This window comes from Scyliorhinus canicula, chromosome 8 (genome assembly GCF_902713615.1).
Source record: "Scyliorhinus canicula chromosome 8, sScyCan1.1, whole genome shotgun sequence".
Classification (NCBI taxonomy): Eukaryota; Metazoa; Chordata; class Chondrichthyes; order Carcharhiniformes; family Scyliorhinidae; genus Scyliorhinus; species Scyliorhinus canicula.
Window position 1 is genome coordinate 52,735,581 of NC_052153.1, and position 13,785 is coordinate 52,749,365.

Here is a 13,785-nt window from a genome sequence, read left to right on the forward strand (position 1 = left end):
ATGATGGTATGAGATATGCATTTGCTAGGATAAGCAGGGAAAGGATACAGAAGGTGGATAGGCAATGACAGACATTTAAAAACACATGGATGAACTTCGACAATTGTACATCCCTGTCTGGCGCAAGAGTAAGATGGAGACGATGACTCAACCATGGCTAACAAGGGAAATAAGGGATTGTGTTAAAGCCGAAGAGGAAGCATATAAATTGGCCAGAAAATGCAGCAAGCCTGAGTACTGGGAGAAATTTAAAATTCAGCAGAGGAGGACAAAGGGTTTAATTCGGAAGGGAAAAATAGAATACGACAGTAAGCTTGCAGAAAATATAAAAACTGGCTGTAAAAACTTCTACAGATATGTAAAGGCAAATTACAGTTAGAAACAGGTGAATTCATAATGGACAACAAAGAGATGGCAGACTAGTTGAACAAATCCTTTGGATCTGTCTTCACTAAGGAGGACACAGATACCCTTCCGGAAATAGTAGGGGACAGAAGGTCTAGAATGAAGGAGGAACTGAAGGAAATCCCTATTAGTCAGGAAATTGTATTGGAGAAATTGATGGGATTGAAACCCGATGAGTCCCCAGGGCCTGATGCTCTGCATCCCAAAGTACTTAAGGAAGTGGCTCTAGAAATAGTCGACACATTGGTGATCATTCTCCAGCATTCTATAGACTCTGGCAGAGTTCCAATGGATTAGAGGGTAGCTAATGTAACCCCACTTTTTAAAAAAGGTGAGAGAGAAAATGGGGAATTATAGACCGGTTAGCCTGACATAGGTGGTGGGGAAAATACTGGAGTCAATTTAAAAGGAAATAACTGAGCATTTGGAAAGCAGGGACAGGATCTGTCCAAGTCAGTATGGATTCATTAAAGGGAAATCATGCTTGGCAAATCTTCTGGAATTTGTTGAGGATGTGACCAGTAAAGTGGACAAGGGTGAGCCAGTGGATGTTGTGTCTCCGGACTTTCAAAAGGCTTTTGGTCCCACACAAGAGATTAGTGAGCAAAATTAAAGCTCATGGTATTGGGGGTAATGTTTTGACATGGATAGAGAACGGATTGGCAGACAGGAAGCAGAGAGTGGGAATAAACTGGTCCTTTTCAGAGTGGCAGGCAGTGACTAGTGAGGTCCCGTAGGGTTCAAACCTGGGACCCCAGCTGTTCACAATATACATTAATAATTTGGACGAAGAAATTGCATGCAATATCTACAAATTTGCAGACGACACTAAGCTAGGTGACAGTTTGTGCTGTGAGGAGGATGCAAAGAGGCTACAGGGTGACTTGGACAGGCTGGCTGAGTGGGCAAATACTTGGCAAATGCGATATAATGTGGGTAAATGTGAGGTTGTTCACTTTGGTGGCAAAAACAGGAAGGCAGATTATTAACTCAATGGTGGCAGTTTAGGAAAAGGGGAAGTGCAACAAGACCTGGGTATCATGGTGAAACAGTCACTGAAGGTTGGCATGCAGGTACAGCAGGCAGTGAGGAAAGCTAATGGTATGCTAGCCTTTATAGTGAGAGGATTTGAGTATAAGAGTAGGGATGTCTTGCTGCAATTATACAGAGCCTTGGTGAGGCCACATCTTGAGTATTGTGTGCAGTTTTGTTCTCCTAGTTTGAGGAAGGACATGCTTGCTATTAAGGGTGTCCAGCGAAGATTCACCAGACTAATTCCCGGGATGGCAGGACTGACATATGAAGAAATGCTGGATCGACTAGGCTTGTACTCTCTGGAGTTTAGAAAAATGAGAGGGGATGTCATTGAAACATATAAAATCCTGATGGGACTGGACAGGCTAGATGTGGGAATACTCCCAATGTTGGAGACTTTCAGAACTATGGGTCACAGTCTAAGGATAGGAGGTAAGCCATTCAGGATTGAGATGAGGAAGATGAGGAACTCTCTCAGAGAGTTGTGAACTTGTGGAATTCTCTGCCACAGAAAGCTGTTGGGGCCAGTTTGTTGGATATATTCAAGCGGGAGCTCGACATGGCCCTTGTACAGCAGGCAGTGAGAAAAGGGATCAAGGGACATGGAGAGAATGTAGGAGTGGGATACTGATTTGCATGATCAGCCATAATCATATGGAATGGTGGTGCAGGCTCGAAGGGCCGAATGGCCTACTCCTGCATCTATTTTCTATGTTTCTATAGCAGGCTTTACACCAGAGAATCACCCCCTCTTTATAAAAAAAAAAGGAGTCCTGGGGCTCTTTTGAATAAAATAAAGATGGACTTGCAGTAACATAGCATCATTCGTGACCTCTGAATGACCCAAAGTATTTCACAGCTCATGAAATACTTTTGAAATGAAGTCCCAGTTGTAAGATTAGGAAACATGGGGCGGGTGTTTATAGCCCTTTGACAGTGGGGGCAGGGCTGCAAAATGCTGTGAGCCGTTGAAAAGTCCATTGACTTCAATGGGACCGTAAAAATATGTCAGCATAAAATTACGCCCATGGCAACTATTTCACACACAGCAAGATCCCCCAAACAGCAACGAGATAAGTGACCAGATAATCACTGGGAATGTCCTCAGGGTTTTCCCTGGCAATTTTCAACCAATGTTGAGGCAGCCAATCAGAAAACCATGAGGAAATTCCAAGCCAATCTGGTGTCAGTGGCGTTGGTTGAAGGAGATATATTGACGATTAGAACGCCTCTCAAATTAAAGTACAATCTCTCAAATATCTGTTCTGGCTTTCAGCAGCAGCGTATGAACACCGGTAAGAAACAAGTTGGTCTTTGTCAGCTGACTGTCAGGTAGCTGCACTCGATGGCTCATGTTTCATTTTGTTCCACTTTTAAAGAATGCCTGTATGGAGAATGTGGCAGAGACGGCAGGGCAGGGACTGTAGAGGTTGGAAAGAACAGTGTGATGCGCGACTGGCATCAAATCCTGCTGCGTGTGAATCAGCAAATGAGGGAGGGGGAGACAAGAAAGAAAGAAAGTGAGAACGACAAAGGAGGAGACGGAGAAGGGAAGAGATAGAGACAAACGGAAAGAGAGATAGAGAGAGAGAAAAATAAAAAGTGTGGGGGGGGGGGGTTGGGGGGGTTGGGGGGGGGGGCGGCGACAGACAGAGAAACGAAGCGCAGAGGGATGGAGAAAAAGAGAGAAAGCAACACAGATGGACGGAGAGGGGAAGAGGGGAACAAGAAAAAAAAAGTGAGGGATGGAATTCTCAGTTTGTTCGGAAAACGTCAAGAAAAGGGAGGTAGCACTGGTACTGAGCACTAACGCTCGACAGCCACAGAGTCACAAGTCAATTCAATGAGCTGACAAGTGTGTACGTGATAACATGCCTGAAATTCCTTCCTTATTTCCTTGGGCACAAAAACTGCCGATTGCTTTTTTCCTCCCATATGTCACCTCAGATACTTTCACTGGAGGAATTAGACCGTGTCAGTGATAATGTGGCACTGGGTGATTCATAGAGCATGTGAGAGCTGAACGAGTGGGGAAGAGGATGTCTTACCTTTCCTGAGGAGCCTCAGGTTGCTGCTACTTAAAAATCTTGGACCCAGAGAGTACCCACCTGAAAAGAAGGATGTTTGAGGAACAAATGTGCTTCCTTGCACACTACGAGGACAGTCCAAGGAGGTGCAACAACTGATAGATGTGCCTCTATGAACTGGTCGGCTGGCTCTGGGCATCGATCTTTATACAGCAGTCCAGGGGGAGGAGCCATGGGCGGAGCCAAGGGGGGAGCCCTGTACAAACTCCTATGCATTCCCAGTGCTACTCCCCCTAGTGGTCGGGCAATGCAACTGCGCTTACAATAATATGGTATCATCTATATTACAGTGTGAATTACATTCACCACATTCACCCCCTACAAAAAAATCAAGTCCGGCGGGGGTGGTGGTTCACAAATTGAGTCTGTCCAGTGGTCGTGTCGTCCGCTACGATCTGCGGAGCACCGGGGTTGCAGCCTCTTGTGGTGGCTGGATGGGTGTTGTGGGTTGGGGTACGATGGCGGACTCCGGGGGCGATTGCGTCCGAGCTCCATTCCCGTCTGGTTCGACTGGGGGAGCTGGGATTTAGCCGGTGTGGGTGCCCGAAACAATTGTAGCGAACTAGTGGGCTCAAGAGCGCGAGGGGGCAGCTGGGTGGGGTGTAGAGTGAGGGGTACCTCTGCAGTGATAGTGGGGGTGCTGGATCCTGCGGGTGCTAGGTCCCGGATGGATACGGTGTCCTGATGGCCGTCAGGGAACTCTACGAAGGCATACTGGGGGTTTGAGTGAAGCAGGCGCACCTTCTCTACAAGGGGGTCAGTTTTGTGCGCCCTGACGTACTTCCTGAGGAGTACAGGGCCCAGTGTCTTCAGCCATGCCGGGAGAGAGACCCCTGTGGTAGTGCCCCTGGAAAAAATAAAGAGCCGCCTGTGAGGGGTCTGGTTGGTCGCGGTGCATAAGAGGGACCTAATAGCGTGGAGCGCGTCTGGGAGGACATCCTGCCAATGGGAGACTGGGAGATTCCTGGACCGGAGGGTCAGTAGGACGGTCTTCCAGACCGTCGCATTCTCCCTCTCCACCTGCCGTTCCCCCGGGATTGTAGCTGGTAGTCCTGCTCGAGCCGATGCCCTTGTCGAGCAGGTACTGACGCAGCTCGTCGCTCATGAAGGACGAACCCCGGTCGCTGTGTACGTAGCTGGGGAAACCAAACAGGGTGAAGATACTATGCAGGGCCCTAATGACTGTGTGGAAGATCATATCGGGGCACGGGATAGCAAAGGGGAAGCGGGAGAACTCGCCTATAACGTTTAGGAAGTAAACATTCCTGTTAGTTGAGGGGAGTGGCCCTTTGAAATCGATCGCGAGGCGTTCAAAGGGCCTAGAAGCCTTGACCAGGTGGGCCCTGTCTGGTCTATAGAAGTGCGGTTTGCACTCCGCATAGATCGGGCAGTCTCTGGTGACAGCTTTTACCTCCTCAGTGGAGAAAGGCAGATTTCGGGCTTTAATGTAATGTGCGAGCCGGGTGACCCCCGGGTGGCAGAGGTCATTGTGGATGACTTTTAGGCGGTCGCTCTGTGCGCTGGCGCACGTCCCGTGGGATAGGGCATCTGGGGGTTCGTTGAGCTTCCCCGGTCGATACTTAATATTGTAGCTATAGGTGGAGAGTTCGATCCTCCACCGCAGAATTTTATTATTTTTAATTTTGCCCCTTTGCGAGTTGTCAAACATGAAGGCAACTGATCTTTGGTCGGTGATGAGGGTGAACCTTCTACCTGCGAGGTAGTGCCTCCAGTAACGAATAGCCTCCATAATGGCTTGTGCTTCCTTTTCGACTGCCGAGTGTCGGAGTTCTGAAGCGGAGAGGGTTCGGGAGAAAAATGTGACTGGTCTCCCTGCCTGATTTAGTGTGGCTGCTAGAGCTACCTCTGAGACGTCGCTCTCAACCTGAAAGGGGGTAGATTCATCCACCGCCCGCATGGCCGCTTTGGCGATGTCATCCCTGATGCAGTTGAAGGCCTGGCGTGCCTCAGCTGACAGGGGAAATAGTGTGGCCTTAAAGAGTGGGCGGGCTTTGTCCGCATATTGAGGGACCCACTGGGCGTAGTAGGAAAAGAATCCCAAACACCGTTTGAGGGCCTTGGGACAATGAGGGAGAGGGAGTTCTAAGAGGGGGCGCATACGGTCCGGGTCGGGGCCCAGGACTCCGTTTTCCACGACATCGCCGAGGATGGCTAGTCTGGTCGTGCAGAAAACGCATTTCTCCTTGTTATAGGTTAGATTTAGTTTCTGAGCCGTCTGGAGAAAACGGTAGAGGTTGGCATCGTGGTCCTGCTGGTCATAGCCGCTGATGGTAACATTATCCAAGTACGGGAACGTGGCCCGCAGCCCGTACTGGTCCACCATTCGGTCCATTGCTCGTTGGAACACCGAAACCCCATTTGTGACGCCGAAGGGAACCCGGAGGAAATGGAAGAGGCAGACATCGGTCTCGAATGCCGTGTAGTGGCGGTCCTCCGGGCGGATTGGGAGCTGGTGGTATGCAGACTTCAGATCCACCGTCGAAAAAATCCGATACTGGCCGATCTGGTTAACCATGTCTGCAATCCTGGGGAGGGGGTACGCGTCGAGGAGCGTAAACCGATTAATGGTCTGACTATAGTCTACGACCATGCGGAATTTTTCCCCGGTCTTGACGACCACCACCTGAGCTCTCCAGGGGCTGTTGCTGGCCTCTATGATCCCCTCACTGAGGAGCCTTAGGACCTCCGGTCGAATGAACACCCTGTCCTGTAGGCTGTACCGCCTGCTGCGAGTGGCTACGGGTTTCTAGTCCGGGGTGAGGTTGGCAAAGAGAGGAGGGGGGGAGATTTGCAACGTGGCTAGGCTGCAGATAGTGAGTGGGGGTAGGGGTCCACCAAAACTGAGGGTCAGACTCTTGAGATTACACTGGAAATCAAGGCCTAATAAGAGTGGGGCGCAGAGTTCGGGCAGGACGTAGAGCTGGAATTTGGCATAGCTAGCGCCTTGGATTGTGAGCGTCACAGCGGTGCGTCCTTGGATCTGGACAGAGTGGGAGCCCAAAGCGAGGGAGATAGTTTGCCGCGCAGGATAAACGTGGAGCGAACAGCGTCTTGCCAGATCAGGGTGTACGAAGCTCTCAGTGCTCCCGGAGTCGAAAAGGCACGGCGTGCTGTACCCGTTGATTTGGACCATCGCCATCGAGTTGCGGATTGGTCCAGTGTGACTGCGCTGAGTTGTGGGCAGTCGGCGGCTCGATCAGCTGTGCTGGAGTGGCCCCGTGATGACTGCCCTCTGAGTTCGTAGTCGTCGAGGTGAGTTTCAGAGTTCGAAGGGCATGGATCCCAAGATGGCCGCCCCATGAGTCGCACATGTCGGATGGGGGCGGAGTCTGCATACAGGCTGCAGCATTTCTGGGCCTGCGGGCCTGTGAATTCAAGGAACGAGTGCTTTGAGCCGTGGGAGGGTTAGAGACTGGGGCTTTCTTCACCAGACACACTCTGGCATAGTGTCCTTTTTGCCCGCAGCTGCAGCAGGTCGTGTTGCGGGCCGGGCAGTGCTGCCACGAGTGCTGATTCTGGCCGCAAAAGTGGCAGGCTGGGGCAGCTTTGTGGCTGGGCGGCTGCGCGGCGCAGGCCTGGGGGAGTCGCTGGTCGGGGGCCCATGACGGGGTTTTGGGGTCCGCAAGGAACGAGGTGAGGCTGCGGAAGGAGACCTCCATAGTTGTAGCAAGTTCAACAGTCGCTTCAAGATTTAGGGCTCCCTTTTCCAGCAGTCGCTGCCGCACGTAATTCGATCTAAGGCCGGCAACAAAGGCATCGCGTACAACAAGTTCTCTATGTTCTGCCGCGGTAACCGCCTGGTAATTACAGTCACTAGATAAAGTTTTTAACTCTCTCAGGAATTCTGCGAGCGATTCCGTAGGCCGCTGGTGGCGAGTAGTAAACACTTGTCGCGCGTAGACCTAATTTACAGGCCTTACATACATTTTGTCGAGTAGCGCTAGGGCTTCAGTATAGGAGCCGGTACAGTTTAGTTGAGTAGAAATTCTGTGGCTCACCCTCGTGCAGTAGGCTCAGTTTCTGCTCCTCCGTTGTTTTGGCTGTGCTTGCTTCTGCCAGGTAGGCTTTAAAACACCGGAGCCAATAAGAAAACATTTCTTTTGCCTCTGCATCCTGTGGGTCGAGTTCCAGTCGCTCAGGCTTGAGGGCTGATTCCATGATTGATCCTGACTGTTTCTTAAGTAGATTAAATTGATGAGACCATCAATTCACGAGACACGTGCTTTAAGATATGAACAGTGGTTTTAATCTACTTCCAACAGAGCCAGCCTGTAACACGATGAACCCTAGATGAACTGGTCGGCTGGCTCTGGGCATCGATCTTTTTACAGCAGTCCAGGGGGAGGAGCCATGGGCGGGGCCAAGGGTGGAGCCCTGTACAAACGCCTATGCATTCCCAGTGCTACACCCCTAGTGGTCGGACAACACAACTGCGCTTACAATAATATGGTATCTTATATATTACAGTGTGAATTATATTCACCACACAATGGTCCAGTGAAGGCATTCTCACCTCTGAGTCAGAGGTTTCTGGATTCAAGCCAATTCCAAAGACTTGAGCACAAAATCCAGGCTGACGGTAGCATTGTGGATAGCACAATCGCTTCACAGCACCAGGGTCCCAGGTTCGATTCCGGCTTGGGTCACTGTCTGTGCGGAGTCTGCACATCCTCCCCGTGTGTGCGTGGGTTTCCTCCGGGTGCTCCGGTTTCCTCCCACAGTCCAAAGATGTGCAGGTTAGGGGGATTGGCCATGATAAATTGCCCTTAATGTCCAAAATTGCCCTTAGTGTTGGGTGGGGTTACTGGGTTATAGGGATAGGGTGGAGGTGTTGACCTTGGGTAGGATGCTCTTTCCAGGAGCCGGTGCAGACTCGATGGGCTGAATGGCCTCCTTCTGCACTGCAAATTCTATGATGATTCTATGATGACACAAAATCTAATACAAAGTGCTGAAGAGGTGCTGAATTTAAGATGAGATATTAGGATGAGGCTTTCAGATGAACTGAATATCACTGAAAAAACAGATTATTTGATTGTTTGCACATTGCCGCTTGTAAAATCTTGCTGCAACATGACTGCTGTGTTTCCTACGTCACTACAGTAACTACACATAATCTGATTGGTTTGCAAGGCATTTTGGAAAATACTGGGATCATGAAAGGCATTTTATAATTACCAGTTATGTGTATGTTATCATTTTTATTCAAGGAAGTTAAGAGTCATACAGAAGAGGTGATGCTAATTATTCATTCATGATTATAATTGTTTCAATCATCTATCGGCGGCACATTGGTTAGCACTGCTGCCTCACAACGCCAGGGACCTGGGTTCGATTACAGCCTTGGATGTTTGTGTGGAGTTTGCACGTTCTCTCCATGTCTGCTTGGGTGTTCTCCGGGTTTCCTCCCAAAGTACAAAGATGTGCAGGTTAGGTAGGTTTACGGGGATGAGCGGGTGAGTGGGCCTAGGTAGGGTGCACTTTCAGCGGGTCGGTGTAGATTCGATGGGCTGAATGGCCTCCTTCTACACTGTAATGATTCTATAGGAGTTTAAGGGCAAAGAGGTTTAATGTGATAGAGTCATCATTGAATTTACAGTACAGAAGGAGGCCATTCGGCTCATCGAGTCTGCACCGGCCCTTATAAAGAGCACCCTACTTAAGCCCACACCTCCACCCTATCCCTGTAACCCAGTAACTCCACTTAATCTTTTTTGGACATTAAGGGCAATTTAGCACAGTCCATCCACCAAACCTGCAAATCTTTGGACTGTGGGAGAAAACTGGAGGACCCGGAAGAAACCCACGCACACACTGGGAGAACGTGCGGACTCCGCACAGACAGTGACCCAAACCGGGAATCGATCCTGGGACCCAGGACCTGTGAAGCAACAGTGCTATCCACTATGCTACCGTGCCGCCCATACTTTAGGATTCTCAGTGAAGGCTTTTCCCTCTGGTTATAGGTGAGAGGGAAGGAATATGGGGGAGTTGTATTATCCAGAAGTGAAGAGTTGATCTGTCTGCCAATACCCCGTGCAATATTCAATGAGTTGTCCTCTGAGTGGCAGTTACCCTGATGTTCTTCTCTGAGTGCTTCTGCCTGCAAAGCACCTGACACCAACATTCCAAGAGTCTTCAAATCCATGCGCTGGATTCTCTGTTCCTGAGACTAAGTGTTGACGCCAGGGCAGGATTCTTGGACAGCAAAACTGGTGCCGCACCTGGACCTATTCAGCGACGATTGAGGGGCTAACTCCGGCGCCACATGGAACACAATTGATTCCAATGAGAAACGGTGCAGGATTCGCCGGGTCCATGATTGTCACTCAGGAGGTTGACAATCTGCAGTCGCATAGACACTCTTCACTCCCCACAGATGCTCATCCCAGCCAACAAGGTGGCACTGGTTGCACTGGAGCGCGCCCATCCCATTGATGGGTCGGCTGGGGCCAGAGGGCACCTGGGGGGGGGGGGGGTGACCTGGAGTGGCAGTGGGCTATCAGCGGTGTGTTCCATGCCCACCTAGCCGAACCCCACAGCTAACTCCTGGTCCCCCCCCCCCGCTACTCCCCCGGCCCTGGCAGAAGCCTGCCGGCCAGCGGCACAACTGTCAGCAGACTATGGCGAAGTTTTACACTTTCCATACGCCCTCACGCTCCCTCAGCAGCCACGCCTGTTTCATGATTTTTGAAATCACAAGCGAACCTCGTCATCGGGAATTCCCGGAGGCGGATGTTTTGTCATGCTCTTGACGTAGCATAAGCTGCTTCCTTGATGTGCACTCTGGCAAAGGAAGGTTCAGACTTGGAGATAGCTTTAACACATTTATTTAAACTGTTAACAATTCTCCTACTCGGATTCGCCACTACTGTTAATCCTGCTATAGCTACTCAGACTGACGAACCAGTCTGCTACAATCCACGTGGTGGGTGTGATGTGTTCAATCATCCCTGTGTACCCATTAAGTATCTCCACTGGAAAGAGGAAGATCATGTGTGCTGTGTCCTTTTATATGGGTTGGTGTAATGCCCTCCTGTGGTAGTGTCACCTGTGTGTGTGTGTGTGTGTGTGTGTGTGTTGTGAATGCCCATTGGTCATGTCCTATCTTACTGGCCTATTGGTTGAATGTCTGTGTGTCATGTCTCTGGTGCTCCCTCTAGTGTCTATCTAGTCTACGGGTATTTAGCTTAACCCCTTGTGTATTTACAGTGATGCATATCACCACAGCAGAGAATCATGGAGGCCTTGGTCAGGCTCGCTAATGACATGCAAATGGAGTTTACTGTACTTTGGAGTGGAATGCATAGGCAATGCTGTTGAGGCACCGGATATTTGTGATTTGGCGTGAACCCGGCGACGCAACGATTTTGGCGTCAAAACAGATTATCTGCCCAATCGCCGTTCCTGATTCAGCGTCAGCTGACGGCGAATTCCGCCCCATAACATTTGGAGGGCCAAATTTACAGCAACAAAGGGATTACTCCAAACTCAAACAAACCATACATGATCTATCTGATTGAGCAAGTGGGTCAGGTCATAACGATTGTGGCCTGAGAGCTCACAGCAATGTGGGTGCCATATATTGTTCTGTTCACTGTGGGATAGAGGCAACTTAATAAAATAGTCTCACTGCTGCCTAACTCTGATATCAAACTGGTAAAATTCAGCTACCGCACATGATGCTGCAACAGATGACCGTGGCTGCAGATCCTCATGCAAGAGGTTTGATGTGATATGTATTGTGTACTTGGTAGAACATGTTCTTCTATTACACATCTTCTCACAAGAGGGTCCCCAGAGTACTATTGTTGCTGTATAATTTAACAGGAAGGGATAATATTTCATGGGGCCCATCCTGCTTAAATGCTGCCTGACTCTCCGTTCTCCATCTCGAGCTCCTATGACGTGATAATGGCCAGTTGGGATTTACCTGTCGGCAATATGTCATACATGTGCCATGACAAAAATATCTTGGGGGTCTCAGTCTCACAAGCAGTGAGAAGCAAATCTACCATGGACAAGATGACGTCAACAAATTCCTGTCAATTCCTTTCCTGCACCTTCCTGCATTCCCTTGACTCATCAATTCCTTAGGGTCATGTTTCTACATGATTAACTCACGAAGGGTGGATTTTGGGTGGAATAAAATTAAATCTGAATGAACGTAAACGTAGGACGAGATTCTCTGGTCTCCCCACGGCGTATGGCTCGGTGGCGGGTGGCAGCCCACTGTTAGCCGGCAGTGGGATCTTCTGGTCAATAGGGTTTCCCACTGAATCCACCCCACACTGCCGGGAAACCTGGAGTGGGGATGCGACGCCTGCGGGACCAGAAGATCCCACCAGGATGAACAGCTGGAAGATCTCGCCCATACAAACTATTTTGGAGTGGAAAAGGATCCTTTTGTCCATCGGGCCAATCTTACACAATGATGGAATGTTGTGAATAACAATATATACACTCAGGCACTTCCAGCGACGGCGGGCGGGAGGCAGCCGCACATTGGAGGGCTCCTGCACGGGAATGGCAGTTTCAGGGTCTAATGCCCGGTCCCAGGGGTAACAGAGGCGGCAAAAGCAGGGAGAAGGCACAGTGAAGGGAGATGTCGAAAACAAGTAAAAAAAAAAAAAAAAAACGGCCGTGCAAAAAGGAGCTGAAAGTCCGTCGGCGGGTGGAAAGGTCACCGCGGGGACGGCAAGAAGAATGGAGGCTGGGGCACCAGGGGAGGCCGCATTTCCAACGGCTGAAGAAATGACTAAGGTGATGGCCGCGGAACTCGAAAGGCAGTTAACAAAACACATGGAGGCGATGAGGAAGGAGATGGGGGTGGTATTGAAAGTGTTGGTGGAGGAGGCGATTGCCCCGGTGAGGGCGGCGGTATCAAGCGCAGCGGCGGAGGTGTGGGAGCAAGGTGAGACACTGAAGGAAGTGGAAGAGACATTATTGCAGCTCAGCGATCAACTTACCTCGATGGGGAAGGGGATGCAGAAGGTGATAGAGATCAACAAGGATCTGCGAGGCAAAATGGAAGACCTGGTAAACCGATCCAGGCGACAGAATCTGAGGATTGTGGGGCTGACCAGAAGGAGTGGAAGGCCCGAGGCCGACTGAGTATTTTGCCGCGATGCTGGCGAAACTATTGGGGGGAGGGTGACGATCCCTCCCGATATGAACTGGATCGGGCTCATCGGTCGTGGAGGCCTGTACCAAAGGAGAGTGAGCCCCCAAGAGTAGTAACTCTGTGTTTTCATAGGTACAGTGTGAAGGAGAAGGTCCTGTGCTGGGCAAAGCAGAAGCGGGTGGTGCAGTGGGCTGGAGCTGGTATACGTGTATGCCAGGACTTTACGATGGAGCTGGCCAGGAGGCGGGCTGCCTTCAACCGGGTGAAGAAGGCACTGTACATTAGTAAGGTGCGGTGCGGCATAGTATAGCCAGCTAAGTTGAGGGTGACCTACAAATCCAAGGACTTTTATTTTGGGACAGTGGAAGCAGCGGAGGAGTTTGCGAAGGCAGAAGGAGTGTGGCTGAATTGAGAAGTGGTCATGTACCGATGTAGCCTCATGTAGCTGTATTGTTTCACTGCGTGCGGGTGTATGGGCTAAATGAGCCAACGTTGTATATACTTGGACAAGGGAAGAGATGGGATTTTCACTTGCAATGATGGTTCTTTGGGGCGTGGGTGTGTATGCGGGGTTTGTGTGCTAAAGGGGATTTCTTGGTTTTCCTGGGGCTGGGCAGGGGGAAAGAGACCCGGGCGGGGGCCTCCACGCTGGCCAGTTTAAGCTGGCCAGTGAACGGGAATGAGGTGGGGGAGGGGCTGCGGCCATCGGAGCCTGGCAGAATAGGGCCCAATGAGTCTCGCCGGGTGTAAATTCTGGAGAAAATGCGAAAATGGAGAATAAAAATATTTTACAAAAAAAAACAATATATACACTCTCTAACTCACCCCAAACCCATGGGCTGAATCTTGTAAAACTCCCAGGGGAAGGAAACAGGACCAGCAGGGGAGGTGGGGCATTGTATCAGCCTCTCCATGGTGGGATGAAAATTGGGTATAAAGTTGTTAGGTTGAGGGCAGGCAGATCATACTTCCTGATGGCAAACAGTGGGATCCTATTTTTAAAACCTTCATCTTTTATACATGTTCATTAAAACAACTGCACCGGATTAAATTCTAACTTGGGAATTGAGTATTCAGTAAACAAGAAACACATGCTTTCATATTCATGACTGG

At 50.1% G+C, this 13,785-nt stretch overlaps 1 protein-coding gene across 2 annotated transcripts in view; it reads left to right on the forward strand.

Moving 5' to 3' along the window:
- Window positions 1-13,785, forward strand: part of rassf6 (Ras association domain family member 6) — a 79,066-nt gene that overhangs the window by 13,885 nt on the left and 51,396 nt on the right. The window contains exon 1 of one of the 2 annotated variants that reach the window (XM_038804567.1): window positions 2,645-2,735. The exons of the other annotated variant lie outside the window; for it this stretch is intronic. The gene's annotated coding sequence lies outside the window, so the exon portion shown is untranslated. Of the gene's footprint in view, window positions 1-2,644; window positions 2,736-13,785 lie in introns of those variants that run through there. 2 annotated transcript variants of the gene reach the window in all.